Here is a 22843-nt window from a genome sequence, read left to right as displayed (position 1 = left end):
TTTGTATGTATATATATATATATATATATATATATATATATATATATATATAATAGGCCCATTATTATTGATAAAACAACTAGAGGCAATGACGGTCACAACCAAGACAGAAATATTGTACATCGATTAACATTCAGTTGATTTTAATGACTTACGGTAAGGCTTCCACTTACCATTTTTGTTCCTGATGGTAAAAATGTCGCTGATGATATAATGTGAAATACAAACGATTTCTATCGAAGAAATGAAAGATCAAGCTCATTCAATCAGGATTCGTGAATATTACAGCAGGCACCATCCATCATATAGCCGGGAACGGAGATCATCTTTTATTAGAAGAGACTCGCAGCGGGATAATGAGTTTAGATCCGGCAAATTAACAAAGCATGCTCCTAAATCAATTCGACATAAAGGGAGATAATGTCGCATTTATCGCGTACTGCCATGCATGAGGAACAATATTGTCGCCGCTGGCTTTGCAATAAGACAAAGAGACTAACTGTAAAAGCACATATATTAGCTACCAAGCGTGCGGTTGTGTATGATGTATACTCCGATCCTTACGCACAGCTCATTGGTTTTCGCCTTTCGTCATCCATGCGAAAATCACCAACCACTTTGACCTTCCACAAACAGGACAAAGGCATAAATTGTACACGTCGCACGCAATCACGCAAATTCAAGCGCACGCACACACAGCAATACACATATGGTGTTACATATATTTGTTTGTTATATTTGACAATCAAGACTTTTTTGTTGTTGCTAAGTTTATGATGTTAACGTAAGTGCACTACGTCGGGGTCCATAATTTCATTTTACATATGTGAGCTTTTGCATTTTCTAGACTTGAAATTCAACGATTTGTTGCGCACTTTGGGTTACGCATCAGAAAAAAAAATGAAACAAAAAATACAAGCAGTTGCGATGGGTAATGGACGAATCGTTGTATAACCATGTTGTTCCACGTGTCCATCTCTATTCTGTACAGATTCTGCGAAGGTGGAAAGCGCCCAATTGCAATGACAAAATAATATATGAAAGGCAGTGAGAGGAGTTGGGACAGCATAGTGACATTGCATAGAGACATCATGTCTAAATTAAGGAAGCAGACCGCTTTAAAAAAAGTGGGGAAAAAAACGAATTACACAATGTACAAAGAATTTTTTTTCATGACTTGATATCTAACTGCAACGGTGGCTCCGCGAATGCTGCATATGTAAATCAAATGGCTCAGCAGTTTGTATGTATTTCTTTCTTAAAATCCACAGAATTATTAAGAAAATGAGGAACAAAAACAACATTATGATCTCCGCTCCCATCCACATCCATATACATTATACATGTACTGCATAACGTTCTAAATATGAATGTTTCAGGCAACATTGATGTCACCATTGGAGTGGTCTTCCTAACATACTGATGCAAACATTTAAACGTCATTGGTTCCAGATTCAAAATATGGAGATGTCTTTTTGATGTTTGTGGTTTTTTTTTTTTATTGTACTACATTTTTTTCTGCATGATCTGTATACACTATACGTTCATATTCCTGTGTGCATTGACTTATGGAAGCTAAAAAGCCTGTGAGGCAAGTGCCCGTGTTTGTGGAAATGATAAACGGATGAATGAATAAATGAATTGATCAAGGTTTGAAAAAAAAAAAATTGCTTCAGTTTCATGCCCGAAGTATTCTCAATCACAGCTGCTTCTCACGAATTCACCTAAAAAGCACGTGTGCGATCGACGTTTTTTGTTATTACGCCTCTATTTTTCTGTTGTCCCGGACCTCGTGTTCGATTATTGATGATGACTAATGAGTTACCGAGGTGAGCAGTTCTGAGTTCTGTCTCAAATTGTCAATATTCCATAAATATTTCATATTTCTCTCCGTCCTCCACTGCTCATTCGTTTCAGCAAATAGGAAATGAAGGGCACGAAGCATAATTGAATTCACTCCAATTACAATTTCATTCCCATTTCTGGACGTACCATAAATTACACTTTGCCCCCCTTTTTTGTAGTTTTTGCAATGTGCTGGTTATGTGCAATCAAATATATACACTCTCATACGGCATGTATGAATTTTACATCCACCACACGGGCCTCAGGTTCATTGAAGCCACTGTTTGAGTGAAATGTTAAAAACAAAACTATGAAAGAATCCGAATACATGATGGAACATCTTAATATTCGATTCTGTAGTTAACATTCAGACTATAACATACACATTATTTTTTTCCTCCATGCACGTGAGCTTTATGTCTGACCACTTTTCGCTATTAAATCAATTACTAAAAGAGCACTTTAGTATGCTTTCATTAAGTTCTCCTGATCTTTATTATAAGATAGTTATTCATTGTCCAATTTCCATGTTAAATAAAAAGCTCAGAAATAGGGAGGGGATCTCAGCAAAGTAAATTAAAATCTTAATGAATAATTGTTCTCCATGCACGTGAGCTTTATGTCTGACCACTTTTCGGTAATCAATTACTGAAAGAGCACTTTAGTATGCTTTCATTAATTTCTCTTGATCTTTATTATAAGATAGTTATTCATTGTCGAATTTCCATGTTAAATAAAAAGCTCAGAAATAGGGAGGGGATCTAAGTAAAGCAAATTAAAATCTTAATGAAATGATGTACTTTCTTCCGGCATTAAGCATAGGCTAAATTTGTGTATATTGAGAAAATTATACAATATGTCCTTATCAATCGTTCATGAGTGTATCTGGCGGGTAAAAATGTGTACATAAATTTGAATTTTGAGAGCACAAAGTGAGGGAGAACATGGAGATTTTTTTTCTCTGTAGATTCATTTCATTAATTTTTTTTTTCAATTTTTGTTCTGTTTTGGCAAAGGCATATTCAATCACAAGACAAAAATGATGGTCGTAGGGTGATATGAGCGCATTTCATTAACCTCTATTATTTTAATCCCCAAACTGTCTCAGTATCAATACATAAACAATTCATTCTCAGAATAGACAGATACATGGTATACCAGAGTGCAAAACACAGGTAATACATCCATGCATGATTCATTGAAGTTATATACAGACACACAAACAGATAATACTCTAAAAGATGCTTTGACTTTTTCTTCCTTTCGATCAAAACTGAAAAAAAAAGATGTTTTGTCATCCTCACGAAAACAAACAAATAGAAAAAAATGTTTTTTTTTCATAAAAATGGATCAATAAATCAATGATAAGCATTTTTTTTCTTCAAATTATTAAAAGTTTGTGTCTTAATCCAAATTTGTATAGAATTTGAAGTTCTTCCTCATGCCTTGGTGACCTTTCCAGATAACTGAACGTAGACATTGTCTTGTTTTGTTTCATTCCCTTTCTTTGTCATGCCTATCTTTACTTTTATTTTTTGTCTGTTCCGTCCCTGCTTTTGTCCTTGTCCTTGTCATAGTCTTTTTTTTTTTCTTAATATTTCTCCTGACATCAGGATATCAAAATTTTATACAAGGAGTCCTCGACGGATCTTGAGATGCCCTCGTCTTCTAGAGTAATTCACAAATTTTACAAGTTATGCATTTTTGTGAATTCCTCTGTTCCATGTAGAGCTATAAATTAAGATTGTATCGCTAAGTTGTTTATTTATCCCAACCAGAGTTGATATCATTATAATAATTGTATTCATGTTTTGTTGAAACTTACTGATTCAAATTTCCTTTAAATATTATGTACACATGTAAGCGTTATGTATATTACTTTGTATTATCATGGAATTACAATCATTTTGAATCGAATCGAATTGAATTCAATTGATGTGTATGTTTGTTTGTTTTTCATGTGACCCTGGCAGCCTTTTAAAACGAAGTATCAAGATGAAGCTTTAGATAGAACTAAGAAGCAGTCTGTCGGTTTTTTTTTTTTATTTGTTACGTACATGTATCAGGGACTTTTACTACTGACTTGCTGGGATCTGGAAATTGATATTTGACCTCAGACGTCATAGAGTCTGGTTGATTTATGTGGACATTTGTTTTCGTGCTCATGTGGATCGAAAGCGAAGAATGTCGATTTGAGGACAGCGGTACTGACTATGACAAGTCTGATCTATATAGAGCGACAGAATCTTTAACTATTCCCTCCATTAACACCATCACTACCACTACATCCCTGGGTACTGTAACTGTAAGCATATAGTTGGGTAATTATGTTTATAAGAAGAAGAGCATATCGTGATTTACGAGCGTGTATGTCTGGCCTCATAAATATGCGAGTGGAAAATGCATATACAAAAAGCTACTGAAAACAAAAGTCCATAATTGTCATTAGAAATTGCAACTTTACAAGACAGTGATGTCAAACGCAAACTACACGGGCTTCACCATTCGGTAAAGAAGATGAATAAGACGGCAAGGCAGCGAACTGAAGATCTCCATTTGCAAAAGACACTGCAAGATTCCTCTCCCTAGTTTTGTCTTCGTTTTGCAAGTCTGGAAAAAAATAACACAGCAAATCAAGTCACAAATCCTCCATAAAAAAAAAAATCATGAACAACTAACACTAAATCAATTCAATTTTTAGAGTGCGTTTTAAGTTCTTATCCATGTGTTCTCTAAAGTTGTGAGAAGTGTTGCATTCTGAGCTCTAGAACTTTCTGGATGAATTACCTGTATTAAGGAAGAGGCATCCATACATTCAAGAAATGAAGAAGAGATAGACATAGTCATTATATTTATTGACATTGCTGCTGCTATAATCTAATCATTATATTTAATGAGATTGCTGCTGCTATAACCTAACTCTTTATCATAGTAAGCAAATTTATGCGTGTATGTTTGTTTCACGGAGAAAGACAGTGAGAGAGAGAGAGACAGACAGACAGACAGAGAGATATATAAATATAGCATATATGGTAGTCACGTGACATACTGAGATTCAAGCCATCGTAGACATCCTCAAGCAAGACGCTGGAGCTCCCGTAACCACAACGCCATTCCCCATCGATACCCCGATCGTTGGTATCGTACCAATTCTTGCCAGGCGGCCAGCAGCACGAACAACGGAGCCAAATGTAGGCGTGGTCCCCACAAGCGTTGTGTGCCACCTCAACCAAATTGGCAACGTACGAGTAGTGAAGGGGCTGCGGTATGTTTTTCCCGCGCTCTTTGCAGATGCGTCCTATATTGTTTCGCCCTCTCATCTGGCAGTCGACGTAGTATGACGCTTAATTTACCGATTCGAGATAAAAGCATAATGTCTCATTTTCTTTGTCGTCAATTACAATTCATTACAAACACAATTATGACAGAAATGTAATTTCTTAAAAGGTTTTTTGTTTTTTGTTTTCGCTTAATCACGCCTACTTTACGAAAAAATATTACTGCATTACTCTGGCTTGAGTTACTTTTTTTTTGTTTTTCGAAACAAATTTTATTATCGTCAACGATTTTATTTTCGGTATGAATTAATGTCCTCGTCATGTTTAAAATTATTCACATGCATTAGATGAAATTTGAACGAAGAATATGAATGTTATTTCCTTAGAGGGTAAAAGCATCAAAATAAAAGAAAGAGGAAAGTAGAATGACTTGTTTGTTTGGTTGTTGTTGTTTTTTCTAGCAAGGAGTCCGGAAGCGCTGGTGTTTTCCTGAAAACATTTTTTTTTTTTTTAAATGATCGTTCATATCTATGAGATTTTCTTTTTTTTTTTCTTTTGTAGTAGTATCTATCATAAATTATGAAGATTACCTTGGGCGCTAACAGTAGCGTTGGTCGGTATTTGTGGTAGGGATTGAGTTGTCACCTTCATCGCTGTAACGCCCGAAGAGCTTTCCTTTACATCAAAACTGTCAAATTGAATATCATCAATATTCATCCCGTCATCGTTGTCAAAGGTAGGCGTGATCATCGAGCTCGACGCGATGCTCGCGGCAGTCTGCGAAGCCGACATGGACGAGTGACTCTGATCTTTGTCTTCTGCTGCTAAGGTCTGGGTTGAAGAAGTAGCTCTGTTAAAGTTGGCTCCATTCGAATATAGTATTGGTCTTCCCACGCTGTTCTCCGGGGATTCCGTGCTCGAGCTGGTGGTCATGAGAGAGACTGACGTGGACAACGCTCCGGTGACCGATGGGGTGAGAGGGTTTTTCTTTGTCACCGAAAGTGAGCCAGATGTGCTGTTCTGAATCCGAATAGCTTCAGGTGTAGATGAAATAGTTCAACGTTTACTTTACTACCACGAACTCGATCGTTTCAGTTACAATGTCATGACTGATATAGATTTATACAAATGATTTATTCATCGATTTGAAACATTAAAGAAATCCTTTTGTACAATTATGGCAGACTTGATTGACTAATACATTAATTGTTAAACTAATATTACAAACATTATGTTTGTGCTAATAAAGACACCAATACTAATTTCTAGTTATTCAATGTTGTATTGTCTCTTTCTAAAACCTAAAGTTTTAAAAATGTCTACTTCTTTCCGGAGCTCTGCGACAGCCTCACGCAAGTAATCACAACTGTTGATTACATGACTGCCATAGGTGTAATCGGATACAAGTCTTAATTATCTGTCCGAACACTAACAGTGCCATCTTCTGACGAGTATTAAGCACTAGACAAGGTGGAAAACTACCTTACAAATCTCACATCTGCAATGGTGTGCCAGCTCTAGAAAAAAAAAATCAAATTTTCTACCAAAGACACCGACATACATGATAAAAAAAGAGAGAACGATGTTGCATTTAGGGGTGTTAATGAGGATTGATACCTTTTCAAATATACCCCATCTAGAGGCAGACCATTATTGCCTGTAATTTCGGGAGCTCATTTTATTTCGGCGAAGGTTGGAGGTTCTTTGAGCGACGTTTGTTTGCCCCCCCCCCCCTCCCCCCCCCCCCCCCCCCCCCACACACACCCACACACACACACACACACACACACACACACACCAAAGGAGTGGATAAATTTGCACGAAAGACAGCGAATGGTTCTTGCATTTAATATCTCAATTATATATCTCTCTTTGTTTTTAACGTGTATCTATATGAAACAATGTGCAGGGATAGAACCTCGTTTGTTCTGTCGTTTAAAACAGAGAAACAAAACATAAGTCACTTAAGCAGATGGCGCCGCACAGTGGGCCAGAATGAGCTCAAAGTGCGCCAAAATTATATTCCGTGGTTTCTTTTTACCCAAATTTGGTGTCTAAGGGTAATTGGGGGCGTAGAATTGATTGAACATAATTTCAAACTCATATGACGTGACTGCGATGCTGTTTTTTTATTGGCTACCCAAGATCTGTCTGTAAATGACGAATAAAGCAATGCAAATCTAAGCTGTTATTTTTTTTCTTTAAAGATTAATTTATCTTTTCACATTCACTGACACTGCTTATATAATACCATTGAATACACGATGCTTACATGTCATATGGAAAGTGTATAAACATTCGGGTTTCGTTAAAAACATCGAATTTATGCTGAAAGTTCCATATTACACACGTACTGCCAAATGATACTGTTGTCAGTGTAAACTAGTTAGAATATAATTTTATGAAGTACGCTGTACGTTTGGGTGAATGTATTCACTTTATTCTAGCAGGACATAAATGTGCGATATAGAATCAATCTCCAATATAGTTCTTATCTCTCTACTTCATATATAACCTTAGGCCTATGCCATATCAATTCATACAAGCGCAAAAACCGTTTTGTCTAATTCTAATGGAAAGATAACAAATTGTAAGGTCAGTAATCAAGAAAATGAAAGGTTATGGCTTAGCAGCTAAGAATGAGTCTGCCGTGTATAAAAGTTTACTTGGAAAAGCTAAAATAAAAAAAGATTTTTTCTTTTTAAATGAAACATTTATCGGAATCACTATCATATGAAATCATAAATTCATCCACGTTCCACAATGATTTTTTTTTTCTCATCAGTCGTCGGAAGCAACGTTTTTTTTGCTTCCGACAACCCACAGAGTGTACGGGATCACAGTCCGATGAATCCGACTTGTATTGGTCGCCTATCAGGTCAATGTCAGACATGTCAGGCATGATCCGATGAGGCAAGATCGTCCGATGAGGATCACGCGAGCAATGTCTGACATTGACCTGCTATCGGATTCACAAACTGCGATCCTATACACTTTGCTGAGCGGCCGGAAAGCAACAGACTTTGCTTCCAACGAGTAACCGATGAGAATAAAATCTCTGTGTTTTGGTGTATAACGTTCTATCTGCATATGTCAAGAGTAGGATCGAAGTATTTAGGTGTCCATACAATATGTATCGCAGTGGGAATAGCTATGCTATACAGTAGTGGCTATGACAATTATCGACAATATGGCTATATGACCTTGGCTATGTGCAATTATGTACTCTTTTATCTTCGGAGGAGGGGTCTTTTAGGTGCCGGACTAGCCCTATACATGTATTTTATAACTCTGTTTGACACTTATTCAGTGTTATTCATGTTTCTGTGCCTTTAACGTGCGAGAAAGAAAAAATAAATTTTAAAAAATGCCGCCCTCATGCGGCCCCGTATGATATAACAGCATTCCTAAGCGGCTGCAAGGTCCAAAATAGACGTAATGTGTCGCGGAAAATCGGCTCTAACACAAAAAGTGGCAAAAGGTGGCAGCCAAATCTGGTATCGGCTTAAAGCTGAGACATCAGGAAATGTGGTGGTAATAGAATTTAGTCGGAAATCCGTGGCAATCTAAACTTTTCATTAGGGTATCCCATATTAAAAAGACAAATGATTAGCCTCTTTTCCAGGATATTTAGCGTAAAATATTCATGAAAATTAAATTTCTTTCCATTTTTACAGCATTCATAACGTAAAATGAACTCTGAGAAATATGTGGAAGAAATTACAGGTTGATATCTCAAAAACTACATCTTGAAATTACTTATTGAGGCTACAATTTGCTTTGAAACTCTTAATATATTGTATTTTGCTACTTCAGGTAGGAAATATACCCCTTTAATGTACATACCTGATTTAAATATTTTAATGATATATTCTTTTAAGTATTGCCTCTCAAGAGCGCATGTCAAAAATTAAAAAATCCCAAGTGCCCAAAATGACTTTTGGCGCACTTTGGTATCTCTCTGGCCCACTGTGCGCCGCTCCCAGTCAACAATTTACTTAGCAGTTAACTGCAACTGGACAGCATCATACTAAGCACTGCCTGATGTACATGTAATAATACTCTTTATTGCAAGGAATTCTCAAACGCTGCCTTCCTTTGAACTATTCATTATGTGAGCGGAGTGGCAAGCCAAACGATACTTTTCCACCACTTTCATCACAACCTGTAAAAAGAATTCCTTCTAGAACCTGGGAATAATTATGAAAACAAAACGCAATTAAGAAAAAAAAATCGGAATTGGAAGTATGATGACAAGGGCAATATCATTGAAATAAAAGACAATGTAAACATTTCTTCTCTCACAGTACTGGCAAAAGTCTCCGGTGTATCCTTCGTCACAATGGCACACATAGCTTGTTGTTGTCTCCTCGCAGTGACCATGTATACAAGACCCGTTTAGGCAATCTGGAAGAAACATAATATATTTCATTTCTTTTTACACCTTGTAATGTTACAGTGTCAATATGGATAGATTCTTGATTAAAGCTAAGCAAGGAATAGTAGTTATACAATAAACAAAAGAAATGAATATGATAATGATGATGAGGATCTACAATGATTATTACCAATATATCAACATTTTGATATCAGACCTCTCAGGCTGAAAAAAATACTGCACCATTTTCTTTTTAGTTTGGGAGATGGAGTAAAGATTTGTTTGTATCTTTGATCTTTTAATATGCCTCTTTTACAACATTTGTGTTGGCTGTGATGCCTAGCTCTTATTTCGAAACTGTTAATTAGTATGTCATAACATTTCAGAATATGAATGCTTTCATTCAGAAATTAAAATCATGCATGCCATTTCATTTATCATGTTTACATTAATGTTATTAGAAGTCATTGCTTAAACTATAAATTTCAGCACAATCTGGTTTAAAATTTGCTGAATTTTGATATTCGATTAATATATATATATGAAGAGTTTGTTTGCAAAAACTGATGAGTCCATATTTGCCAAATGGAGATATTTGCGATTAAAGGTCAAGAAAAATAAATAGAATAACAAGAAAATTTTTGCTTCTTTTGACCAGAACTTCAAAAATATACCTTTATATGTAGTGACCAATATATCATTTCAAAGGTATTATTTTGTACTTTATGACAGAGGCCGTACTTCAAAATCTTCAAAAATGGACTTATCGGTTTTTGCAAACGAGCTCTTCATATATATATATATATATATGTGTGTGAAGAGTTTGTTCGCAAAAACTGATATGTCCATATTTGCCAAATATTGATATATTTGCGATAAAAGGTCAAGAAAAATAAAGAGAATAATAACAATGTTTTTCCGTCTTTTGACCATAACTTCAAAAATGTACCTTTATATGTAGTGACCAATATATCATTTAAAAGTTTTATTTTGTACTTTATGACAGAGACCGTACTTCAAAATCTTCAAAAATGGACTTATCGGTTTTTGCGAAGAAACTCTTCATATATATGTATATATATATATATATATATATATATATATATATATATATATATATTACCATTTAATTTTTATCTTTCCATTACTTCGGCAAAATGTCCAATGTTTTCTACCGCTAAGTATTTTTTTTTACTATGCTTATAATTTCAGGATTGTATTTTCGGTGACATAGCAAGTTGGGCATACATGTTTAAGTGGACCCCGTGGCCTCTGGAAAACATCCAATACATGCCGCCATTCCTAGATAGGGTTATTCGTCAAAATACATAATCATTTGCTACATGAATATTTGGACATCATTCCCTTTTAAATACAGAAGTAAACATACCAGGGATACGACAAATGATGAAGCCAGATGAGACATTTCCTTGCGAGTTTCCATAGCAACTCGATTGTGAAAACGCCATTGGTATTAACTTTGGGATGAGCTGAACCTCATATCCGTGATATTTTTTCATCTTGCATCGCGTGTGGGATGGAAGAGTGTAGTTCACATTCAAAGTGTCCTTGCACGGCTCAGAATATCTGGCTGGGGGAGAGGAATGTAGCAAGGTATCAATAGTATATCCATTAGTCGTTCCATGTAATCTATCTCCATGCAGAGATGGCAGCGGCAGCAAACAAGCATATTCGTCCATTACTTTCAATTCAGATGCATTCATTTCTTCTTTATTTTAAGAATGTACTAAGCCTTAGTCGAAATCCAAAATTTCAAAACTTCAAAACTGTGAAAAGAGGAGAAAATATAGTTTTGTTAATCTCTCTAATCATTTCAAACATACACACACATTATTTACAGATTAATGTGAATAAGATAATCACATGATTTTAGTGATTCGATTCTTTAATCATCACAATATTCAAATTCAAATTCATCATTCAAATACATCGTCTTCTTTTAATTCGGCATATACTTCATACCTAAACAGTTCATGATTAGTACAGCAACAAAATACACCAACCAAACGCCCTACTGATTCATTCATGGAAATAGAATTAACTGACAGACAACCTAATGAACATGTCAATACAATTTGACTGGCCAGAAGCAGAAACCTGTATAATTAAGTAATTGCGCATAAACGGTAGATTTTTCTCTCTGAGGGGACGGGCGGGGGGGGGGGGGGGGGGGGAGGGGGAGAAGGAAGAATACTTCATCATTTTTACATGACAAAACAAAGCGTCCTATACCATGATATAGTGCTAACAAAACAAAACAAAATCAGAAACGACATTTTTTCACCCTTATTCTTAAAAGTATTCCCCTGGAGTCATACATAGTTTAATATTAGAACGTAAAGACAGAAACTACTGACGAGGAGGACACAGTTCATGTAATACGTAATAATTCATGACAAGGCTGATGGCAAACTTGGAAAGCCATGGCATCACACCATATCTTATTATACCACCTACAATATTTTGTGATTTCTACAAATATTGCAATCGTGTAAAGCGTATTTACATTTCGGTCACTGGTCATACTATGCTCTCATTGTACCCAAATCATAGTATTTCTGTCTAGGTTACTTCACCCAGAGTATGACAATCACTTTCAAGATGACCTGTCTAACAAGATGCAGATTCTATTCAATTCCATTCATTGAATTATATTTTCATTCTTCAATTTTCAAAAAAAAAGACATAACACAGAATAAATCAGGAATTACATCATATACATTAATTTTGACTTTGCAAAGGATAAATGATACAGATAAACACATGCACGCATACTGGCAGAAACACAAAGTTATGCTTCAGTTCAGAAACAAAAAAAAAAAAAATGAGAGTTCCACTTAAAAACACACTGTAAAAACATTGGTGTTAGATTTAACACCATGAGTGTTAAATCTAACACCGATCAAACTTCAATAGAGGACCACATTCACAGGTGTTGAAAATGTATTGTGACGATGTTAAAAATATTCGCCTGGCACTTCGTGGTGTTCATTTGACACTGTGGCTGGTAATATTTTTGACACTGCGCTAGAGTTAATTCAATAATGACACCGCATGGTGTTGATTTAATATTGGTGGTGTTAATTGCAATGCTATAACACCCGTCCAGCTTCAATGGGACCACACCAACTGGTGTTACTGTGGCGTAAATTTGTTTACACATTTTTTCAAAAATCAAGTACTTTATCGGAAAATTCTTTATCGTCTTGTTGAAGTTCAAAATTAACAAGAAGTACAATAACTAAGAAACTATTGAAAAAAACAATTTTACATTTTGAAATGACACCCGGAGATGTTAATCTAACACCACGAATGAGCACCGGAAATTTAACATCAGCTCGGTGTTTCATATTTAACACCGGACTTTTTGCAGTGCAAGCTTTATATATTGTGAACCACTTAAAAATAGACTCAGATAGAAAACATAATTTACTATCCCTAAATGAAAGCAAAAAAACCAAATCAATCAAAACATTAAATCATCAAAAATATTGGTGATATATCATATGAAATAATTAGAAATGTTATATTTAGAGAGGTACAACTATCTCAGGCCCCCTTACCTGATACCAGAAAAGCATAGAAGAAGGCAGTTCCAAAGAGTGACAGCTAAAAGACAAAGAAAAAAAAACATGATATCAGATATAATGAATATACATATGCACATAATTGTAGCCAGTGGAAAAGATAGCAAAAACTAGGTCGCTGAAATGATAATATACACAGTAAACACGTACATGACTTTTTTTTTTTCCAAAACACACGTAATTTAATTTTGTCGTATTACCTTATAATCACCCTCTGTAGTTCCTTTTTGTGACTGCGTTCTATTTGCTAGAATGGGATACATGACATTACTTATGTTTCACCAATCATAAAGTAATCACAACCTTAAGATGACAACATCATTTCTTGAAAGCCCATAAATAATGACTTTTATTTTGCACACGTTCAAACATGGCCACCGGAAAATATCATCCAAAGACCATTACAAAGGAACGCGCTGTGAAATCATCCTTGCCAGATCTCAGGGATAAGTTAACAGATAGAAATAGTTACCATTGTCTTCCTTGAATAGCTAGGAACTTTGTTGACTCAAAGAAGACATGCCCAGCTCTATGTAACTGAAACAATGTGCTAAGTTTGACGAAGACTTTCCGTCAAGTGGCAGGTCAGCGTCAGTCCTTGTTCAACTCGACGTTTCTGTGGCTTCAGAGAAAACTACACCGTCTCATCAAAATATTTTGAAACCAAACACGCACAAAAAAAAAAAAAAAAAACATCAATTGGATTAGAGAACAATCCTTTCTTTCTACGGCAAAATGGATGAGAAGAAGCATTATCCTGTTAGCTTAGAATTCCGAATTAACGTTGACTTTTTAAATTAATGTTGCACGGAGGAGATCAAACCACCTATAAAACACTCTGAGTTTCTGAGGACTGAATGGTGCCAGTCGAGAAATTTACAGATGCAATCCGAGTGCTCACATCATTAATAACGATCTGGTGAGATGTTGGGATTGGTTCCAGTTCATAATTATCTTACATACGTCACGAATAGATCATAGATTTCGATAGAGTATCTTTATGCGTTCAGATTAATTATGTGTTTATGCGTGTTGTTTGTGCTGTATAGTGTTTGAGAGAGAAGACAAAGGGGGGGGGGATAGTAGCAGAAAATGTAAAGTGTTATTTCCTTCTTCTCCCTCTCTCTCTCTCTCTCTCTTTTCTTTACTCTTTCTCTCGCATATTACAAATCCCTCTCAATATTTCGTGAGGAATTATGAAAGAGTGTTTATAGACATATTTTTTATTATTTAGGTTCGATCTATTCAATTTTGCTGTGCTTTTAAAATTTTGCTTGATATGAACGATTGAGTACAAGCATTGATTTTTCTCCATAATTGTAAATGTGGGTCGTGCTGTTTTGAAAGACAGCAATATTGTTCGAGTCAGTTAAAGAAATATTTACGAGAAACGCAAAAACATCGGAGTTGGAGGCCATTGCTGTTGTTGCTGCTGCTGCTGAGCGTCCTCTAGAGACTATAAAAAAGTGTAGTATTATTGCAAAATAAAAATTAAAATCGAATAAACGATGGTGGGTTCATCGTCTATAGCTGTTCTTTACTGGTGCTCACAAGAGGCCTAGCCAGTTTCTTCCTGTTTCTTTTCTTTTTCTCGTTGCAATATGTAAACTCTGATGATAGCTGTAACGAAGATAATTATTGTGTAGCCGTTCGTTGACAACTCGAAATCATCAAACCACGTGTTTGCTTTAAGCTTATACACATAAAAATGCTTCACTAGAGGTCACTGGCAACAAGTACAATTACGATCAAAGTGAAACGTCGTCGAGGAGATAAAACGAATAATTGTGGGACTGAAAACCCGCAGCACAAAATAGGGTCTATATGTCACAATAACACAAAATCAGAAATATTTAACTTGACATATTTGATTACGACGCACTGTTTTAAGTTTCTAGCTAAGACGCCCTATTTTCATTTTCTTACCGAGGCAAATTCCGTATTTTCTTTTTCGAACTCGTTTCGTGACACGTGACGCCAGATTCTCATTACACCGTACACTGGCAGAGCTGGGCCAGAGAGTTAATTGACTTATTTTTCAGGAAATCGATGATATCATATTCAGACAGTTTTTGCACAAAGCCTCGAGATATTTGTGTATCTCTGTAATATGCATGATGAATGATTATTGACAAATTGGTATAGCAATTTTACTGTTATAATTATTTCATACGTATTGTAGAATCGAGTATTGTTACATAGTTGTATGAGTGTCATGGCGACTCACATTCGTTATGAACATGAAGAAGGGTTATGTTCCCGCGGGCTCAACACTACCGTTGGGATGGTGATCCGGGGCCACTAAAATTGATGTCGGGCCACCTCACGTACAAAAAGGGGTATCATTTTTGCTTGAGATTGAAACTTGAATTTTGTTTTTCCTGTTTTTCCAGATCACTGCGCTACAGGAAACTTTCAGATTGAAGGATTCATTAGCCAAAAGGGCCACGAGAGAGAGAAAAAAAAAGGCCGAACTCTGATATTATAAAACGGTTATGATATCATGCGAACTCATTGGCGGGATAATTAATAAAAAATGGAATTGGTTGTTACTGATTATATGACTGATTAATGGGTTGATTATAACCCTACTTTCAACAAGTTAGCTTTTGAGCTAACTTTTACCAGTAAAAGCTATATCGGTCGTTTTTGTTATCTTCGGGAAATTTTCCGTATATGTACGAGATGTCATTAGGGATGCTTTGCTCTTCAGTACAATACTCTGATTTCGGCGCTGTTTTTTGTCTGTTCTTATTACAATTACAAAGCGCATTGGCATTTTCTTCTCATTTCGCTGCATAATCTTTCGTACATATGACTTGTATTATGCTCAAAGTGACTGCCCTTTTCGAATTGTTTTGAAAAATTATCATCGTGCATGCGGTGTTATTCATTTACTTTAACTGATGGAAAATACGTGAAGACAATTTTATTGAAAAGAACATTCTGAATTCCGATGATTCATGACTCTATGCATGCCGGAATAGTAAAAGAATGGATATTTATGAGAAGAGAAAATGAATAAATCACAAATAGTTAAAACTATGCAGACGGAAGCAGACAAAGGAATAAAGGGCGAGAGAGCGAGAGAAGAGAGAGAGAGAGAGAGAGTGTGTGTGTGTGTGTGTGTGCGTATGTGTGTGTGTGTGTGTGTGTGTCAATGTCCTGTTATCAATAATTGCCACACATTCCAACATACATTGGGAAGTAAAGTTGCACTGTAGCCCCAACCTGTTAGACCAAAACCCTACTGAATTAAAATTAGAACTTGGTTACTGACAAAACAGAGATCGTCGCCCTTATTTTTGTCTTTTGCCCAGTTCAGTATCCTTTAATCCTTCCCTTTGCAATTTAGAAGTTGACGTCACCTCGTGTAAAATTCCTGTGGTTATGTCTTTTTGTGCCATTGTTGTAGCCGAGCCTTTTCAGAGGGAAATCCCCGAAATGATCAAATGTGTATGTGGTTGATTCCTGTCTCATGTTTGAAAACTCATCATTATTCCTATTCCTTCCTGTCCTTTTTTTGTGAATATGTGAAATGTCATAGTTGATGGCTGCATTATTCTGAATTATAATAAGGTATATAAATTATGTCACACTGCATCACGAACCGACAAAAAGTCGCCAGATATAGATTTTTCAAAAGAGAAGATTCTGAAAAACGAAATTTTAAGCTTTAAAACTCGAATCAAACGGATTTTTCTAACCTAAGTGTATAAAAGAAAGTACTCATTCTCAAGGTCTTTTAGAGCGCTTAATTTTACCGAGCCGCGCTCTGTGTGATGAATTGGGAAAAAAAAAACCAGGATTTAAAGCTTGATAGCAACAATAGTGATTAATGGATTATCTGATTGACCTAAAATCGATCATGCCCTATTAGTATACATTCCATCGATGACTGGGATTAACTTTAAAAGCAACGGTATCACCTTTGTTAAAGGATTTTAGAATTAAACATTAAGATTTTTTTTTTTTTTAATGAAGAGGATTGTAAAACACACCCGAACCCCCCCCCCCCAAAACAATAAAGAAAAAAAAAACATGCACTTTCAGAATATTTGAAAAAAAAAAAAAATTGAGATTAACTAGGTTGACCCAATTCTCCTATTCTTGCGTACATAATGTATACACAGATATACATAACTTTATATTGATATATATATGTATTTATAATATGACAAACTATCTCAACCAAAATGCATTAAATCCATAAAAAATGATGGATTTAGCGCTTTTTGGAAGCACGTAATGTATACCATATTATATATAATGAAGAACTTGCTTACAAAAGGCGCTAAATCCATTGAAAAATGATGGATTTAACGCCTTTGGGAAGCAAGCTCTTTATTATATCAACATGACGCTTATGTCCATTTTGCAAACATTTGTTCATGAAATTCATTAAATGCATGAGGAGAAATCACATTACTATTGCGCGAAAGACTAAGGGAATACTTCCGGCTAATGAAGTACCCTTATTTACCTTATTTGTACAAACAGATAATTAGACATTTTAACCTTCAAAAATTTCGGCCTAGACAATGAGGGAAGACCAAAAACAACAAGAATGTCGGCCATACCTTTCGAGTGGTCTAGCATACCAATGCCATGATTCACCGTAGTGATTATCCCTGGCCCTATACCACTGATCATCTGTACACGCCCGAATGCACACACGATCCGTACGTCACTAAAAGTTGACACAATACGGTTCCAGACGCCAAAAAAGCATGCAATTCATACAATCGCACATACACACTGCACGCGGCACAGTTCCATTAAAAACGCGCACTATCCGGATGAATCGAACTTGCATACACAAACATGTATACACACATACACACACAACGAGGACCAGGAGTGCATTGTGAAAAACCGCAAACTGTCTAAGCTATTTGCGTACCCAGTCCAAAGAGATGTGCCGGAACCAAAAGAATTTTGTGACGACACCGGAATAGTCATTTCGTCAAAAGAAGCGAACAATAAAGCCAGGTTCGACGTCGCGAACGGTGTCTTTAGAACTGGTCCCGCACTGAAGTATTATGTTCTACATCAGATGTCGGCGATTCTTAGGAACATACGGATATAGGGGTTGATTGGATCAAGGGTTTCTTTTCCTACTTTCAGCAGTAGACGGATAAGGAAAGACTCTACGGTCCAAACAAAACAGTGACATTCAGGGGGACCTTACGTCAGGCGATCAGGCGTGTTCTGGCAAGCAAGCAAGTAGAGACTTTTGGCTTGAAAATGAACGGATCAGCAGTGCGATCACCGGTAAGCTACAGAGTATGAATCTTTTCTGGGTTGTCCTCTCTAAATGTATATCGACTCCACACATTTTATCTGTTAATTGCTTGCTGCTCTCTCCTCCCTAGCGTCAGGACGTGCTCCAGTTATTGATTTGTGAAAATGGAGTTTCGATTATTCTATAAACAGGCGACGGTTTCTAAAGCACACTGAATATTTGCTCCCGTACAGTTTTGAAATGTCAATCTTAACATTTAAAGCAAAGACCTCATATACGCAGGCATACATCGAAAATGTTTTAATTATCTATTCAAACTTTTACAGATCGCTTTGATGAGATGTTACTGGTACTGTGCGCATATATAACATTGTAGGTCTACCTGTACACTGATTTTTGTTCTTTCTACTTACCCATGCAGATTACTAATTGTATATCATACAATACTGTAGGCCTATTCTCGGTATATTGTAATGAGAAAGGTGCCTATCAAGCATTGTACTACACATAATACATTTTTTTTTTCTTTGATTGAAATTCATCTCACCAGTAAATTTCCGAAATGTAATATACTGTAAATTCTGTCTCATTCTTTCTCTACTTATAGCATTAAACACTGTGTTTCCGTTTTTATACGTGACATGATATCATACAATATACTTAATTACTTGGGTTTACTTAGATGTAAAGTATTTGCTTATGTGCCCCTCGTCACTGTTGGTCTCTGATATGGGTTGTACTTCCGTGGGTGGCTTCCCCAATGTCTCTCTAGTGCCGACTTGAATTGGTTTACGCTGGTGGCTGAGACTACAATATGACATAATATAATGTTAATAGTATGAAGTATTGCACGATATGCCATTGATTAAAAAAAAACAACAAACTTCTGCATATTCTGTTCATGTCAGTAATACTTCTGAAGACCTTCCTTTTAGAAACATTACACCTTACATTTACTGTTAATATTTTGTTCTTAGGAGTGATCATTGGTAAAAATCCAGCTTGCGATTTCGTGTTGCACTCTTTCGTTCCGCCCATGATAAAAATCACCAATGTGCAATTTATAAGCTTCTAGTTCGCCATACCGCGCTGGTAGCGCTTTTGTGTGTCACCGGTCCCATAGGTGGCATACAACATCCTTCATTCGTACACTATCATAGAAACGGTTGGTTGGTGCTCAATAAAGGCAACTCCACTATAATAAAAGACCCATTATTTCTCCCTATTGTTTGTCTGAAATCAGCGATACGTGATGATTATAAAGCATATCGCCTCCAATGAAGTCAGAAGTTCAGCTGTATTATATGCACTCTATACAGAAACGAACAGAAACGAGTACAGTATGTTCTACGTACACTAACCATTGGCGCTGGAAGCCGGAAGATCGTGCGATTTCGATACTTCACTCGATAAATCTATATTTGCTATATCACCCAGCAAAACATATGCATTTGCAAATAACATAAAGTCTATTTTGATTTTCAGTTTCAATAAACTAAGGGGGTGTCCAAAACAGCTGTTGCAATATCCAATGCATTTGAAAGAAGCTAGGAATGTATGTTTTGTACAACTTCACTTAACTGTACAAGACATTTATACCCGTTATTCGTATAGTATCAAGTACATCATTGTGTAGCTTACTGCTTGGACGAGACATGAGTTTAACTAGGTAAAATTGTGACACCAATGTGTTTCTGTTATAGAAATAATTCAAGTGGTCTTTCACCGCTACGATATACGTGAGGATGTGTACACTAAAATCAATCTAAGCATTTCCATATCATTCGGTCCCATCACAAATTAAATCATACCGAGTACGCAGACACTTCTTCATGGAAAATGTTATTGCTAGTATCATAGTCGTATGTCACATGATACACACAGTTGTATTTTAGTTATAACGATAGAACATGGCACAGTGCATGTACCTCAATACAAAGGCAAATAATCTATTAAGATTAAATATTTTTTAAGTTGTCGCATGGATGCTGAATAACAGCATACCATTTGCATGAATTACACACTTGCCCTAAACAGAATTTCTGACTACTTCAAGGACAACCGCAAACGTGCCGATGAATTGTAAGACTTCTCACGACATAATCGTCTCACATGAGAAGTATTTATCAGGAATGGTTTCTTCTGTATTTCTTTGTTCATCTCGTGATTGTGCTAAGCTTCTGTCATCGCACCGCTTCCTGAGGAATTATTTCTCACAGATTAATTGTCTTGTGTATATCAATTCATTCGTGAAGACCAAACCTCTTATACACTGACCAACCTACCGCGATCGATCAATAGAATAGCTGCAACCCCACTCATTGGTTGTTTGAAGCCGATGGGAATAGACAGTGATCAGCCTCCCCCCCCCCATACACACATACTCAAAGTTATCCTCAGATTAATACAAAAAGAAGAAGTATCAGCCCTTCCATGATTAATACACAGGCCACTTCGTATGACACCGCAATATCTAGAACTTCACATGTTCTCAGTAATAAACAGATTGTTGTTTGTGATAAAACTATGACAATGTATGACAAGAACGGACCATTCCAATCCGCGCATCATACAATTAACAGGTTCCCCGGATATCTTACTGGACTCGGGGACATACATGTAGTCATGTCAATCAATTAAAAAAAGAATGATCCAGAAACGATGAATATTTACATCTACATAGTAAGTTATTATGTATAAAGACAATTATACACTGTATGCGTGTGTATTCGTACTTTGATACGTAAGCACATACTTCCAATGAAAAAAAAAGTCGTGAATATGCACGAAATGAATGAAAACCACGGAAGCAGGATACACATTAATTCACCGTTATCAAATGACCCATGACATCCTAATGTGTCTATTGAATGAGAACGGAGAAGCATAAGATGATCAAAAGATTCCATGCTCTTCAATTCTTGTATTTTCTTTAGATCTATATTTTTGTGTCAGTTGTAAGCTTACAATGTTTGTACAAGAAGGAGGAGACGCATTATACGCATGGAATACTTTTGTGTAAAGTTTGAAAGCTTGCATGCTGAAACCGTCCAAAAAAAAAAGATGATTGTCAGAGACATTCCAAATAACATTTGATTAGCCATGTTACAGTGTATCCTAACCCATGCTGTCTCGCATTACTCCATTAAATTCTTCTTCTTCTTCTTCTTCTTCTTCTTCTTCTTATCTTCTTTTGGTGTCGTTCATATTCTTATCGTCTTTAGATTATTGTAGGCATCCTATAAATATTTTACATACCAAAATTATGTCCTGTGACCGTGTGAGGGTAAGGTGCATCAGTGCTTTCTGGATCCAGACGATCGGGGGGGGGGGGGGTACAATTAATGGTGATGGTAATCCTGAGAGTGACTTATGCTATGTCTTTTATTCTACCTTTTATATCTAGTGCAAATGTAAAGTTGAGTAGCAACTTGCCTTCATTTTGGCCCTTCAATGTTAACATGAAATACCATGTGTCATTTACAGAATGTTAAAAAAAACCTTTTAATTAATTGTTGAATGTATACTATTCTTCCGTTGATAACCCATTTTACACGATTACTTTTCTCATTTCAATCTAGATTTGACAAACATTGTGAAGTGTCTTTTCTTTTCTTTCTTTTTATTTATTTATTTATTATTATTATTATTTTTTTTTTTTTGGGGGGGGGCAGGTTTATTTTAATAGCTTTCCTCAATCAGAGTACATGTTCGGATTTGCCAATGTAATGAAAATTAAATGACAATGTTTGCATTCGAATTCCCCAGAAGTTGGTGAGAATCCGAATAAGGCAATAAAGTGTTTTTACGTGACCTTAGAGAGGATTAGTCTACAGGCTTTACAGCAGCTGCCTTGAAGACCGGTCACGTGACAGTTGATTACTTTACAGGCCTTGAGACTGGTATAGATACCTTGTAAACATCTTGGGATCCACCAACACAAAGCTAGAACAGCTAAGCAGTCTATTTCCCGTAAACCTTGTCATCATTCTGTGTCTGGGATCATGTGGGCAAGTCATACACAAGTGTCCATGCGTCGTAGAGATAACATTGCACATCTCTCTTTTTTTTTCCATGGTTTATGGTGGCCTACAATAATTATCTCGAGTTCGGGGGTTACACCTACGATTGCAAATGGCACGGAAAAATGAGCACTGTAAATATGGAGGCCTTACATTACGGAAATTATCCTTTAACTAGTGTGATAACAATGGTGAACAAATAAACAAGATTTTTGATGGTTTTTAGTTCTTTTTTAAGTTTGTGTGTTTGTTCTCTTTTTGTGAAATGTTGACAAGGCCACAGTATGAATCATTGGATGGTTTTCTGGATCACTTATCTTCAAAATATCTGTTTAACCAGAAGAATTAAGAGCGTGAAGTTTGATTGGCGGATTCGTTTGGACTGAAACTACGAATATGTTGAATAGACCCGTGAGTGTATTACAAGATCTGACATCTGCCTTGTGCTTTTCAAATTCGTTCCTTGG

General features: G+C 36.1%; 1 pseudogene; it reads left to right on the top strand.

Annotated features, from left to right (window-relative positions):
• The first annotated feature begins 6054 nt into the window (after nucleotides 1-6054).
• LOC139725125 (uncharacterized) overlaps nucleotides 6055-22843 on the top strand; it is a 48204-nt pseudogene continuing 31415 nt past the window's right edge.

The sequence above is a fragment of the Diadema antillarum genome, unplaced genomic scaffold, assembly GCF_040938485.1.
Source record: "Diadema antillarum isolate AM-2024a unplaced genomic scaffold, OU_Dant_1.0 seq00000015_RagTag, whole genome shotgun sequence".
Classification (NCBI taxonomy): domain Eukaryota; kingdom Metazoa; phylum Echinodermata; class Echinoidea; order Diadematoida; family Diadematidae; genus Diadema; species Diadema antillarum.
This window is presented reverse-complemented; position numbering and strand designations above follow the sequence as displayed.